This window comes from Bos javanicus, chromosome 10 (genome assembly GCF_032452875.1).
Source record: "Bos javanicus breed banteng chromosome 10, ARS-OSU_banteng_1.0, whole genome shotgun sequence".
Lineage (NCBI taxonomy): Eukaryota > Metazoa > Chordata > Mammalia > Artiodactyla > Bovidae > Bos > Bos javanicus.
Genome location: NC_083877.1, coordinates 48,839,010 through 48,853,203, shown reverse-complemented (window position 1 = coordinate 48,853,203; position 14,194 = coordinate 48,839,010). Strand labels below are relative to the sequence as shown.

Below are 14,194 nucleotides of genomic sequence, written 5' to 3'. Positions count from 1 at the left end.
GCAGATAAGGTGGTCTGATATTACCATTTCTTTAAGAATTTTCTACAGTTTGTTGTGATCCACACAGTCAAAGGCTTTAGCATAGTCAATGAAGCAGAAGTAAATGTTCTTCTGGAATTCTCTTGCTTTTTCTATGATTCTGCCTTGTGAACTAGTGCGTGGCACATAGTCTCTGCTCCTTGGTGTGAATAAATAGTTGGTGGATGAATCAGTCAATAAATGACAGACACTGGCTACAGGAAAGATTTTTTTTCAACCAAATGGATAACATCTGAAAATTTTTAGGGAAAAATTGCACCTAAGCAGGTAAAATAAAGACTACCAATAGACACTGAAGAGTGCTTACTATTCACATGGTATCATGATGGTACTGCAGACACAAAGAACCTAATGATCCTATCTCTCCTACAGTCTCTGTAAGAGACACACACACGGGCACATGATAAAGTTATGACCAGCAGAGGGGTGCCAAACTGTCGGGGTAAAATGCCTGGTGAGGCATCAGGCATGTACAGTGGTGCACTGGCAAATCAGCTATCAAAACAATAATCACGACAACAACAAAGTCCTGATCTGTAGTGTGTGCCAATTTCTGTGGTGTAAAGACTCTTACTATGCTTGTTTATTTAACTTATATGCAGAGTACATCATGGGAAACACTGGGCTGGAAGAAACACAAACTGGAATCAAGATTGCCGGGAGAAATATAAATAACCTCAGATATGCAGATGACACCACCCTTATGGAAGAAAGTGACGAGGAACTCAAAAGCCTCTTGATGAAAGTGAAAGTGGAGAGTGAAAAAGTTGGCTTAAACCTCAACATTCAGAAAACGAAGATCATGGCATCCGGTCCCATCACTTCATGGGAAATAGATGGGGAAACAGTGGAAACAGTGTCAGACTTTATTTTAGGGGGCTCCAAAATCACTGCAGATGGTGACTGCAGCCATGAAATTAAAAGACGCTTACTCCTTGGAAGGAAAGTTATGACCAACCTAGATAGCATATTCAAATGCAGAGACATTACTTTGCCAACAAAGGTTCGTCTAGTCAAGGCTATGGTTTTTCCTGTGGTCATGTATGGATGTGAGAGTTGGACTGTGAAGAAGGCTGAGCGCCAAAGAATTGATGCTTTTGAACTGTGGTGTTGGAGAAGACTCCTGAGAGTCCCTTGGACTGCAAAGAGATTCAACCAGTCCATTCTGAAGGAGATCAGCTCTGGGATTTCTTTGGAAGGAATGATGCTAAAGCTGAAAGTCCAGTACTTTGGCCACCTCATGCGAAGAGTTGACTCATTGGAAAAGACTGTGATGCTGGGAGGGATTGGGGGCAGGAGGAGAAGGGGATGACAGAGGATGAGATGGCTGGATGGCATCACTGACTCGATGGATGTGAGTCTGGGTGAACTCCGGGAGTTGGTGATGGACAGGGAGGTCTGGCGTGCTCTGATTCATGGGGTCGCAAAGAGTCGGACACGACTGAGTGACTGATCTGATCTGATCTGATGACTGATTTCAAGCTACAACTGTAGTGTCCTCTGTCACCCCCTTCTCCTCCTGCCGTCAATCTTTTTCCAGCATCAGGGTAATTTCTACTGAAAGGAAAGGGGGTGACAGAGGATGAGATGGTTGGATGCCATCACTGACTCAATGGACTCGAGCTTGAGCAAACTCTTAGAGACAGTGAAGGACAGGGAGGCCTGGCATGCTGTAGTGCATGGGGTTACAAAGAGTCCGACGCGACTTAGCAACTGAACAACATCGCAATGTCCCTGAACATGGCTATATACAAGCAGGGTCTTGTTGAGGAGGTGGGATTCAAACTGGATATGAAAATATTCGTAGACTGATGATGTTCTCAGGAGGGGGCATGAGGCCTGATGTACACAAATGCAAGAATCTCTAGGGCTTCAAAGTGGGGTCTCAATAGTCCCTGTGGCTCCAGTGGGTTTCCTGTCATTGGGACAAACAGAAAAAAAGCATCTCCCAGAACTCACGCAGAAGAGGGCTTCCTGGAGAGACGCAGGAGCAGAGAATCTTACTGACAGGAGGACTGGGATGATATTTCAGGCCAGCACTCATTTAATGAGAATGAGCATGGGGGAGAGCTAAGATCTCAGAACGCCAATGCTGAGGGATGAACAGTGAAAGAAGTCTGTGTTCAGTGGTCTGGTTATAGAATACCCAGATCTGAACTAGGCTGATGTCCTCACTCATTCTGCCTCTCATGCTCTTGATGGATTGATACCACTGTATGCAGTTCCCCACATTCCTAGCCTAAAGATGAGCTGTCAAGTGAATTCGGCACAGTCCACTCAAGTTTCTCAAAGTAACCCTTTCTAAAATCTCCATTGTCATCCAGGCCTCATCCTCCATAATTTGTAAGGCTGGGAGAAATTATTCTGAGAATCCTAGCGTGGTATTTAAGAGGTTACTGTAGAGGGCCAGATGGTATGCCTGTGCGCTAAGCTGCTTCAGTCGTGTCCGATTCTTTATGACCCCATGGACTGTAGCCCACTAGGCTCCTCTGTTCATGGAATTCTCCAGGCAAGAATACTGGAGTGGGTTGCTTTTCCAGGGGATCTTCCCGACCCAGGGATTGAACCCATGTCTACTGCAATGGCAAGCAGATTCTTCACCACTAGCAGCATCTGGGAAACACATAATATCCAGATTCAAATCCTGATTCTGCCTCTTACCAGAGAAGTGGAACTAGGACTTTAGGTTCTTCATATGGAAAATACTAGTAATAATATCTTTCTCATACTGTTTTGTGAGGATTATAAGATGCCTAAAGTACATGCAGCACCCTGCATGAGGCACAGTAAGGGCCTGGCCAATATGCACAGAGATGTAAAAGTCACGTATTTCTCTTTCTCCAGGTCCTGCGACATAGAAGCTAGTTTCCAAATAAGCTTTGCAGGCCATCCAGAGCCACCCGTCCACTGCCTTCACCCTGAGAAGGAAGGCCGTCTTCACACCCCTCTAGACACCCAGTCTGACACCCTCCCGGGCCCATGCCTTCCTTGTTGATCACTTTAAGAGCACACATGTGTTGTGTGCAGGGGAGATGTTTTCCTGGCTTTGGGTGTGTTTCAATGAAGGACAAGGATGAGGCCATTATGAGAACACAGGGGCAACAATGAAAACAAGACTGCTTTCTGAAAAGCACTGAAAAGCTTTCTTTTGCCTGAATGGCCACTATTTTCATTCTTTCTCCCCACACAAAGCACCGGGGCCCACTTCATTCAGGCTGTTGCCCAGGGAGTGGGTGTGAAGACGTGGTGCAAACAAAAGAAGTAACATACTTCTGTTGTCAGGTCTCTTGTTCAGGGCTCTGCGAGGTGGACCAAGCCTCCCTGCCAGCCCCACTGCTTGAATCATCAGGAAAAACAGTGCACACACATATATAAATACAAAAACCCTACCTAATCCTTGACACGGTTACATGACGATTTACGAGCATGAGCTGGATTTCAAAAGTCGGCAGAATATAAAAGCGCAGTTCTCCCAAGATGTTGGCAACTTGTCATTCCCTTTGACAATTTTAAGCGTCAATCCAGCCACTTGGGAAATGCAGTTCCTCTTGCCCCCAAGGAAGGGGGCAGGATTGCTTGAGGAAGAGGGGTCTCTGGGCATAAGGGCGAGCAGGTGTGAGGGTCAGCAGCACCGTCCTTGGAGACGAGGCCTGGTGGGGGGCATGTTTAAGGTACCTGAGTTTTAGGGAATTTTGGTCCCAGTGTCCAATCACACAACTCAAAGCAAGAGAGAAACACTGTTTCCTACTCAGAGTTTTCTGAAAATAAAAAGCAACATCCAATAGGGGGAGGAAGGAAATTTTGGCCTTCTGCAAGTTTTCCTTTTGACGGTGTTGTTGTTCAGTTGCTAGGTCGTGTCCGACTCTTTACGACTCCATGAACTACAGCACGCCAAGCTTCCCTGTCCTTCACCACCTCCCGGAGTTGGCATTCTGCAAGCTTTCCTTTATTAAAGACAATTCAGTGGCTTTGGCTGATAGCTCTGGGTGTGTGTGTGTGTGAGAGAGAGAGAGGAGATTTTTCTTCTCCACAGCAGTTTTCCTCTCTCCTTCGAACTTTTATCAAAACAGTCACTGTGCCAACCAGATAGAAAGTTCTGAGAACCTCTCTTCTGGATCACTGGACAGTTCTGAAGAAAGGGAAGTGGTTCTGGATAATGTCTCAGCTCCCTGAGGGCCAGGCTCTGCCACACTTCCCATCAGGTGTCCCCAGAGTCCAGCCTGTGCCAACACTGTGTTTGCTGAGTGAACTGCCGAAAGATCAACATCATGGCATCATGGTGCCATTTTTCTGATTTCAGTCTCTGTGAGGCCCTATCAGAGGAACCCCGGCCCAGCTACCTGAACCTCAGTGGGCAGCCTGTCCCTATGTCATTCAGCCATAAAATCACCTTTAAGAACCTATTCCCAGGGCAGGAAAAGAGACGCAGTTGTAGAGACTGGACTTGTGGGCACAGTAGGGGAAGGAGAAGATGGGACAAATTGGAAGAGTAGTATTGGCATTTATACACGGCCATGCGTAAGACATATTATCATTGGGGACCCACTGATGGCACAGGGAACTCAGCTTGGTGCTCTGTGATGACCTAGAGGGGTGGGATGGGGGTGGGGTGGGTGGGAGACCCAAGAGGGAGGGAATATGTATACTTAGAGCTGACTCCCTTTGTTGTACAGCAGAAACCAGCACAACATTGTAAAGCAATTATCCTCCAATTTAAAAAAATAATAATAAAAGAATACCATCCTTACAGAACACCCACCACGTGCCTGGCATTGTGGAGTCCATGATACAAGGGTAATGTAACTCATGTTTGGGATCCTCCAGGAGCCAGCTGTTGTAAGCTTTGAGCTTCCCCACCCATCCCTACACAGGCTCTGGCGTTTGGTACATAGAGCAGTCGGCGGCCTGGCTCCCCTGCTGACAAGCAGGGTGTGACCCCTGACAAATTTATAACATGCATACTGTGTATAACTTCCAGTCTCTCATTTATAAACTACTTAGCATTCAACTCCTAGGAGTGCCATGAGGACTCAATGAAACCAAACATGCGATCAGCCCACAGCAGTTGCTCAGGAAATTTTGGTTGCCAGCTCCTTTTTGATAACTAGTAAAGAAAAAAAAAAATCAGGAAACAAGATGAACATGCAGAAAGTCATTTGGGAACATGATAGAGTCAGAAAGTCATAAAAAACGAAATGGAAGAGATGACAGGATGTTTGGTGTGGACTGAGCAGTCTGGAGCCCAGAAGGGGAATGATGGTGCTGGATGAGCAACCAGCTTTGTGAAGGACACAAAACTGAGATGGGACTTGAAAAAAAGGCTTAAGTAACCGTGGCTCCCCTTGAATAATAAGAGTTCTGGGGCAAAAATATATGCCGATTGAAAAAAATATCCGAGACTTCCTTGGTGATCCAGGGGCTAAGCTGCCACATTCCCAATGCAGGGGACCTGGGTGTGACCCCTGGTCAGGGAACTAGATCCTATATGCTGCGACTAAGAGTTCCCATGTGATGCCACTAAAAAACCCCACATGCTACAACGCAGATCAATGATCCCACATGCACGACTAAGACACAGTGCAGCCTAGTTAATTAATTAATAGAGAAAGAAAAAAGTCCCAGTGTCAGATTCATCTCCTGGGACCATAAGGGTAAAAAGAATATGAGAAACAAGTGTGGGCTGGGCCAGGTATACAAAGGCCCTGTTTCCCCCGGAAAGGTCATCCATTTTATCTTCTGTGTCTCTAATGGTGGCAATCAGTAATGTCCCCAACTTAGCATTGAGAGCACTCCTTTATGATAAGAGCCAGCCACACAGTCTCTCAGCACTCAGGGTGTGTGCGTGGAGGGAACCAGGCAGATTCACACTGTACATGCTTCCAATTAAAACCAACACGAAGAGGAAAAAGCAACACGAATGTCACAGAAAAGAAAGTGCTGCCACCCACTCGTGGCCTAAAGGTCACTGTGCCTCCGCCTTGGCCATCATCTCCAGCCACAAAGGTCAGGGGGGCTGTCTGCATTTCTGGGCAGTGTGTTGGCTTTCATGAGCCCTCAAAATGACTACAGCTTTGACACCAAAATTAGTGATAAACTCTGAGGAGAAGACGATAATAGAGAAATGGAGTGACTGTAACCTTTTCCACCATCTCTCTAGTCAGTTCCATGAAGCAGAGTCACAAGGCATAAAACGAGAAGTTTCCACATTCTACAAAAGACTACAAGACTGCCGACTTAATTGGGTAGTGTAGCAAATGGCTAAACGATTGCCAACAAGAAGATGTCAAAAAAGGAGGAGGAAGTGATGATTAAAACATCTCATGACAGCACCTTGGTGTGGCAACAAGCTCACAATGTAGCTGGATAGGTTTTGATACAATAGTGCAGGGCATTTGCCATGTGCTTCCAACAAGAGTCCAATCGCTATGGCCCAGAATGGGCAACGATACCCCTATCCCACTGGAAAAATTCCAGGAATTTAAATGCAGAATGAATTGGAAGGATGCTGGACTTGGAGTTAGACAGATCAGCATTCAAACCTCAATTACTGTCCACATTTGATAGGCAATTTGTATAATCTTTTATCATTCCTATGGATTCAGTTTTTGCATCTGGAAAGTTGGAATGATCTGAATATCTACAGCTTAAGGCCCTAGTGAAGATTCAATGATGGAAATGTCCTTTATACATTATCGGGTACAATACAAATACAAATAATAGTTGTCATTATTATTAGCTAGTGATAATGTCCATGCTGAGGTAATTCATATACACTCTGAGATAAGGCTGCTTTTCTATATTAGATACAAATTAGGAGAGAGGAATTTTCTGTTGTTGATGATTAAATGGAATCTAGGAGATGCCACACACACAACTATTTAGGTGGAATGATACATAAAACACAAGAAGAAAAATAAATCAAGGCACATAACAGGTATACGAGATATGACTTAATGTGGCCTTTGGTGGATGGGTATCAGAAACAAAATTAGCAACCTGTAGCCCTTCAGCTAAGCTTCCTAGCAACAGAAGCATACAAATAACAAACACTGATGCTCATCCATAAAAACACAGTAACATTAGGACGTGATACTGGTCCCTCCAAGAATGCTCTAGCTAAAGATGTTTGGCATTTTTCAACTTATCCTGTAGTGAAGAATCTGATGTTCAAAGCTGCAAAGTATACAGAATAAAGCAAGAACAAGAGTTTGGTCATTTAAAATATCTTTCCCCCTTCTTACCAGAAGGAAATCAATTGTAGAATCAGTGACACTTGCAAACATAGAGAATTACCCAACATAGCAACCAGGATTTTCTTTCTAAAGTTCTGAACCTGACACTGGTAAATATTTCTGAAAAAGACGCTTGTAGAAGTTTTGAGCCTAGCATAGTAATCCAAAAGTAGCTGACTCAGGCTCGAGATCTGGGGCAGAGCTTCAGAGCACGTTCATCTGTGTGGCTGACCACATTCACAATGCTGCTTTATTGGCCTGCATATAATTCACTGGTAGACACAAGCTATTTGGTAAGATGTGGGAGAAATTTATTCTGTCAAGCTCCCTGGAGCACTGGGTATCAAAGGAATGAGATGTCTCCTGGCCTTTCATGTTGCCAACTAGAGAGAGAGAGAGAGAGACAGTCTAACCAGGGTGCAAAAATTTAGGATCAACTTTATGGTAATATGGAAACCACATGACAGATTGTCTAGGCGCCTCCATTACTTCTGATTCATTCCTTGGTGCTTCTTCTGTCTATAGCTACAGGAAGCCTTATGGAGGAGATAAATAGTGCTCATCATGGGCAAGACTTTTCACTTGACGTGTATAGATCCCTTATCTTTCTCATCCCAAAAGTTAAGAATCAGTGCAGTAGAATTCCACCTGGTGGAAGTGGTCAGACTTAGTGATATAACCATGAAGGGGGCACCAGCAGAAACTGATGCTGAGTTATGTTTGAGTTGATGCTACCATGGTTCTCCCATCATGCAGGTGGAATGTAACTCTAGTTTTGGAGGACAAACGTGCTGTCTTACATTTTATTGATCATTCTTCTGAAATGCTGGCTTATTAAAAACTGGTTCCTAACCCAATCAAAAAGTGGGAAAAATACCTAAACAGACATTTTTCCAAAGAAGACATACAAACAGCTAACAAACACATGAAAAGATACTCAATATTGCTCATTATTAGAGAAATGCAAATCAAAACAACAGTGAGATATCACCTCACACTTGTCAGAGTGGCCATCATCAAAAAGTCAAGAAACAATAAATTCTGGAGAGGGTGTGGAGAAAAGGGAACCCTCTTGTACTGTTGGTGGGACTGTAAATTGATACAGCCACTATGGAAGATTCCTTATGGAGATTCCTTAAAAAAACTAGGAATAAAACCACCATATGACCCAGCAATCCCACTCCTAGGCATATACCCTCAGGAAATCAAAATTGAAAAGACACACGTACCCCAATGTTCATTGCCGCACTATTTACAATGGCCAGAACATGGAAGCAACCTAGATGTCAATCGACAGATGAATGGATAAAGAAGTTGTGGTACATATACACAATGGAATATTACTCAGCCATAAAAAGGAACTCATTTGAGTCAGTTCTAATGGGTGGATGAACCTAGAGACTATTATACAGAGTGAAGTAAGGCATAAAGAGGAAGAGAAATATTGCATACAAACACATATATAGGGGATCTAGGAGGATAATACCAAAGACCTTATTTGCAGGGCAGCAATGGAGAAACATATATAGAGAACAGACTTATGGACACTGGGAGAGGGGAAGAGAGGTGAGATGCAAGGTGAGAGTAACATGGAAACTTAATTATCATGTGCAAAATAAACAGCCAATGGGAATTTGCTGTATGACTCAGGGAACTCAAACAGGGGCTCTGTATCAAACTAGAGGGGTGGGGTGGGGAAGGAGACGGGATGGAGGCTCAAGAGGGAGGGGACATATGCATGACTATGGCTGATTCATGTTGAGGTTTGACAGAAAACAACAAAATTGGGTAAAGCAATTATCCTTCAATTAAAAATAAATTTAAAAAGGTTCCTGTATTAAATTTAAAGTGCAAATAACTAAACTGCATATTTCTGGCCTTATTCCAAGTATACTGAATCAGGAATCCTGATGAAGGGTCTGAGAATCTAAATTTTTTACCAATATCAAGAGATCTTTAAACACACTGAAGGTAAATATGGCTATTTGATCCCTCCTTGTCAACCACAGCCCTTAACAGGTCTGAAGATCATCACCACCAATCCAAGAAGCCCATCAAATTGAGGAGGAAATTAGGGGAAATAATGAGAAAAACTTGATATGATTCTCCTCCTGGCACACTTGAGGCCACAATGAAATGGCCTGATAGGTTTTTGTATCTTAAGGAGGAAGAACTCCAGGTGCCTCTCACTGCTCAGTATTTTATTTCTCTTTCAACCCTCTCTCTCCAGCAACAACACCCTCTGTATTCACACTGGCCAGGTCTCCCTTTGACCAACAAATCACCTGTTAAGATAGAAGCTCTGGTAGCAGATCCCCTGAATGGAGAGCCATCCCCGATTTGCAGAGCTGCTGACTTTAAAATTTGTGTTCCAGAACTGGAAAGGTCCCTGCTGCTGCTGCTGCTAAGTTGCTTCAGTCATGTCCAACTCTGTGTGACCTCATAGACGGCAGCCCACTAGGCTCCTCTGTCCCTGTGATTCTCCAGGCAAGAACACTGGAGTGGGTTGCCATTTCCTTCTCCAATGCATGAAAGTGAAAAGTGAAAGTGAAGTCGCTCAGTCATGTCCGACTCTGTGCGACCTCATGGACTGCAGCCCACCAGACTCCTCCATCCATGGGATTTTCCAGACAAGAGTACTGGAGTGGGGTGCCATTGCCTTCTCCGATGGGAATGTCCCTAGACTATACCAAAATATTAATTGAAAAAAGCCAGATTTTAGAAAAGCCACTTATGCAAATAAGTAATTTTAACAGCTTGAAAAATACACATGTATAGAATTGTATGTTGTAGATGGATCAGTGGGAAAGAACAGAGTATTCTGTAGAGTGTGAAGACAGACTAGTCCTGGAAATTGTATGTTTTACTTCAAACAGGGTAAGAGAGAAAGCACTGTCTTTTTTTCTGGCCAATCAGAGAACATGCAGTGAAATGATAGAGACTGAGGTATCATTTCAGAGGTGGAGGACAGAGAGCCTGGCCCATCAGAGGAGTGTACAGGGTAAGAAAACAGAGGAAAAAGGGATGCTGTTCTGGCCATAGAGAAGCTTGGGAGAAAGCTCAGAGCAGAGATCGAGTGACTGCATAAACATTTTGCAAATCTGCCAGAAGAGAAAGGAGGAGGAATAATGGAAGGGCATCAGAAAGACAAAGAAAAATCATATTCCTCACCTGAACACTAGAGGGGTGAACACTGAGAATGTGATGATTTCATCCATTCATTCACTCTTCACTCAATAAACATTTTGTGGGAAAACACCCAGGGGTAAATGACATATGGCTGGTGCTCTCAGTCAGAAAAATAATGAAATACATTTTCATTACAGTGGGGCAAGGGCTCTGGCAAATGGAAATTCAAGGACATATAGAGGAAGTGTGACTGCAGACAGAACATGTTGGGGAAAACTTTCTAGATAAGGTGGCACCCATGAGGCTTGAAGGGAAAGAATGAGCAGAGATTTCAACCACAGGGGGAGGGGTGATCATGGAGAAGTCAAAGACTGTAATTCTCTTTGCTCATGCCCCCATCATGGAAGTAATGTGTCATATATGTCTTTGCTCTCTTCACCTTGAGCATCCCATCGACACAACGTGCCAGGCTTTGGAATAAAACCAGCAGTTTACATTCAGCCAAAGGTTACCCACAATGCTTTCTGGGAATTTGTAGCTGAAGGTATGCCCATTGCTTTCCAGTATAAACAGAGAAACTAAGCTGGCATCAGGACAGAACATGGTAGCATGGAGCCAAGGAGAAGGCCTGCCTGGCTGCTGAATACGCCCTGCAAAATGGCACACAGGTGCTATCATGCAGCTATAGACTTCATCAGTGCGACAAACTGAACTGTGTTGACAGCTGCGGTAAAACACACTTGAAGTTAAACATAATTAAGCAAAATGATTAGCACTAAATAGAAGCTGGCAGTGAAGAACTCTGGTTTCTGAAACTCAATGGCATGATCACAGCCTATTACAGCTGGGAAGGGGTCTCACAGATCACACACATTGTATCTATTTCACAGGAGAGAAAATAAGGCCCAGGGAAATGAAGTGAAGGCAGGCCTGAACTGCAGAATGATCTGAGCAGCTCACCTTAGCTTCTTAGGAATCACCACTTAGGAACTGTGGCTTCCTGGGCCTCAGTTTTTTCCCCTGTTAAATGGGGGTGAAAATGCTAGTTCCTTCACTAACTACTTGCCAGTGCAAGGCTTGAAAATGAGACCTATGTACATTTCTAAGCAAACTGTTGCTGTAACTTGTACGGCAAGGTATGTTCTGGGCCAGTCTGCTGGTTAGTGGACAGAAACGCCAGATATATGCCTTGACAGAGAAAGATCAGGTGAGATTTTTTTCTGAGTAAAAAATTGTTGGATTGCAATGCTTGGTCTCTCCCCATCATATCAGAGAGTTTGATAGGAGTTCATGTATGAAAAGAGACCTGCAAATACGTGCAATGCAAACAGTTCTCATTTCTGGGAGGAATTCCAGAGTGGGACTGGAGTGAAGCAGAGATGGGCAGCAGAAAGGAGAGGGAAAATCCTGGGGAAATGGTACACTCTGCCTGAGTTTCCCTCTGAATTTTCAGATGAGGATGGAAGGGAGGCAGGCAAGAGGTTAAGAAGGAAGGAAGGAATAAAATATACCCCCAACCCCCCTAAAAAAAGCAAAACCTCAGTTCAGTCAATACACAAGAAATAACAGCAAGGTTGTAAACAGTGCTGAGAATGGGACTGCAGGACTTTTTCATAGCTTTGGCTGGCTCACAATCCCCTCAGCGTGGTGCTTCTCCGGGTTCCACGTCTCAAATGCTCTAATTATACTGTGCAGCAAAAAGAAGGCCTGGTGCTCCTAGATGTGAGTGATTGCTTACTTGCCACAGGAATGTTCTATGCTTTCATAGGCTTCATTCCCTGGCCCCCTGCCCCTCTTCCCCCACACCAGGCCTGGGAATGAACTGGGCACTATTTTAGATGTCTTCTTTGCAGGAAGATGACAAGCTTGTATTAGGTCTCGCCTCTTACCCAGGCTCTTATTTGTGCCTGAGATACTCTCTTCTGGCTTCCCTACCTGTTTGTCTCCTGTTCACCTCCAAGGCCAAGTTTAGAGCCTACCTGGACTCCATTCAACTCAGCTTCTGCCCTGAGTCCCTGTGGAATGAATACTGTTCACCGGCCAGTCTCCTGGCCACCATGTGGCTGCCTAAAGGTAATAACTTTGTCTTCACATCTGTATTCTCTACATGCTTCAAAGGTGGGGCTTTGCTTCTCAAAATGTTTATGGTCCAGCAGAATCAGCATTACCTGGAGCTTGTGAGAAGAGTCACAGGCTCCACCCAGACCTGCTAAATCAGAATCTTCCATTGAACAAGATACCTGGGTAATACTAATACACGGCCATGTTCAAGTTTAAGACGCTGGATGGAATAGGGTGGGGAACACTTAATCAGTGATCCTGGAATTTACTTGAGGCAATCAATTATTCCTGATGACGTTCTCTCTCTTCCAAGAGGACACCACCAACAGTTAAGGGAATGCAAACCCTCCAGCCCTTCTCCTAGCCCTGCAGTGGCTCCCTGCCGTGAACTCTGCAGAGCTTGGTGGCCAGTTTCCACGTACCTACCACCTACACCTTCTACTTTCAAAGAAACCACAACCTGGACCTGGAACAGAACTGGATGTGCCAAAAGGCCTGAGGACATTTCGTTGAACTGTGGCTGGCCTGATGGGAAGCTGGCATGGCCAGAAATGTTAAGAGTCTTTGCTCTTGGGGTTTCAGGCTTTGAGTTGCAAATTCAATGGTCCGGATCGAGATCAGATGAGTCAGAGAACCATCCAAACCTTTAGCTGGGGACTGAAACCAAATCTGTGTTCTCAAACCATTCTAAATGTGTTGATCACCGGTTAGAGTCTGCTGTACAATCCAATCCAAAAGAGTATAGTTATTTCTCTAACAGTAGATGCATTATTTGCTCATCAATGGAAAATCTAATTGTAGCATCAAAGGTCAAAAGTTGCGAGAGAAACTTGACACCTTTGAGACTATGCCAAACCTCAAGCTTTCAATAATATGCGCTTTCAGGTCAAACTATCTGAGGAAAATAGAGGCTATTTGACCCAAAGTCCAGCATAAATACACATGAATTATACTGTCCTTCAAAAATAGTGGAACTGTTTGACAGACTGTTAACAGCCTAAGCAGTTGGCCTTCTACCCCAGGAGATGATAGCCCACCTATGGTTCAAGACACGGCAACTCCTAGTTATGGCTCTGTGAAATATGGAGATATTGATGAAATCTGAAAAGTAAAGCCAAAGTCTTTAGCTTTATCTCTTAAGTTCCCCTACTGTGACATGCTACTAAGGATTGTTGTTGTTCAGTCGTTAAGTTGTGTCCGACTCTTGTGACCCCCATGGATTGTAGCCTGCCGGGCTCCTCTGCCCATGGGATTTCCCAGGCAAGAATACTGGAGTGGGTTGCCATTTCCTTCTCCAGGGGATCTTCCCCATCCCAGGGATTGAACCCACATCTCCTGCTTGGCATATAGATTCTTTACCAATGGAGCCACCAGGGAAGCCCTTACTAAGGATTATTTAACTATAAAATTCTAAAGTATCTGCTACATTTATCAAAGCTATTAATTCAATGTACATTTCCGGGGCACTCCCTGTGTTCTAGGGGAAGTTTCGGGCATTTAGGATTCAGTCCAGGACTTCCTGCCCTTTTTCATCCATCACTGCCTTTCTCTTTTCAAACATCCAGTGACCAAGTATCAAAAATTGTGCTAGGTTTGGGGCAGGAAATCCTCCTTGAGCCCCTCATGTCCCACCTGGGAGTGAACAGATTCATCAGCCAATAATGTAGAGGGAAAAATCCTTTAAGAATGATGAGTACAGTCCTTAGGGATATCCTTAACAATCATGCTCCAGC

The 14,194-nt window shown here is 44.3% G+C and overlaps 1 protein-coding gene across 2 annotated transcripts in view; it reads right to left on the bottom strand.

The window, feature by feature from the left end:
* The window catches only part of RORA (RAR related orphan receptor A), an 809,830-nt gene that overhangs the window by 398,842 nt on the left and 396,794 nt on the right, over nucleotides 1-14,194 (bottom strand). The gene's annotated exons all lie outside the window — the stretch shown is intronic.